The sequence below is a fragment of the Engraulis encrasicolus genome, chromosome 20 (assembly GCF_034702125.1).
Source record: "Engraulis encrasicolus isolate BLACKSEA-1 chromosome 20, IST_EnEncr_1.0, whole genome shotgun sequence".
Taxonomy (NCBI): domain Eukaryota; kingdom Metazoa; phylum Chordata; class Actinopteri; order Clupeiformes; family Engraulidae; genus Engraulis; species Engraulis encrasicolus.
In genome coordinates, this window is record NC_085876.1 from 38,822,174 (window position 1) to 38,823,630 (window position 1,457).

Below are 1,457 nucleotides of genomic sequence, written 5' to 3' on the forward strand. Positions count from 1 at the left end.
CAATGCAACATTTTTCTGAGCTCCGGAGAAATCGAGGAACTCCACCCACTCTGTCGAGAAGCAATCAACTTTAAACAGATCCAACGGCCCTAGGTAGAGGCGTGTTCAATGCAGTGATGTGATTGGAGCAGAGAATTTCTATTGGGACTAAGGGCACAGCCCTTTGTGGCCTCGACCAGTAGCAAACCGGGGGAGGCGGGTTAATCAAGCCTTTTGGTAACGCTATTCGTTATTTTCTTGCTTCACGCAGGTTCAGCTTCACGCAGTTCCAGAATTCTCCTTGAAACTTACCAACTACCTTTATTTCTGTTTCTTTGCTTGTCTTCATCTTTTCAACCAGTCATATCATCTCTCCCTCTGTTCTTTTTTTTTTGCTTGTCACTCCTTCACTTCCCCGCCCCTTCTGTATAGAGCTTGAAAGTGACATCACTTCCCCTATTTCATGGGACCTCAACAGCGTTTTTAGCCGAAAATCGAAGCATGTAATCCAATGGCGGTATTTAAATGATATTTCGATCCCCTCTGTGTTGTGCCACGAGCCCCACATGTTGTTTCTGATATTTTTGTTGAATTTTTCGTACGAACTCCTAAACTTTTTAGAAAGCTGTGTTTATTCACATTTTTCATGCAGACGGCCTCGGAACAAACCATTGATACTTCTGTATGAATAATCTTTATCTAGCCTCTTAAACAGCATATTTGTAGCACAGCGCATATAATCACTGAGATCGGAAGATATTTACTCGCTACCATGTTGTTAGATGGTCAGCTTATGTCGTGTGAAATGCGGAACTAAGGGGCGGGACTTTCAAGCTCTATGAAAAAGCTACACTGAGGGGTCCTCTCAGGCGCATCTGTGAGTGTATCACCCCTTTCTCACACAGAAACAAGAGAGGATAGCAAGAAGACAGAAGAAGAAGACATACCTCTAGATAGAGATTGTAGAGTCATAAGGTCCACATAGGTTGGGCCCAGGATTCATAGAGGCGTAAGGTCCACAGTAGCTGGGTCCATCATGTCATAGATAGTCACACTGAATCTGAGCACTCAGATGTGGCCCCTGGTGGCATCAAGGGTGAGGAAAAACTCCCTTTTCACTTGATTCTTAGTTTATAGGGGGGGAAAGCACAATAAGGTCTGAGACAAAAACCTCATATAGTCAGGAAGAAACCTCAGGAGAGACCAGCGGCCACCTAGGAGAGCCCCCTGCCAGGGCTGGTTGTGAACAGTAAGGATGCTGCGGCAACTGGGATGCTGTGACGCCTTGGCAGCTTGGCAGAGTAGGCAAGGGTGGAAAGGTGGGTCTTCAGCTGCTTCTTGAAGGAGTCGATGGAGCTGGCTGATCGGATCTCGATGGGGAGGGTATTCCATCTCTTGGGCACATAACACACGGACACAGCGTCTCCAATCTTCTTAGGGGGGGGGGGGGTCCTTAGCAGCTTGGCTTGGCGTCAGTG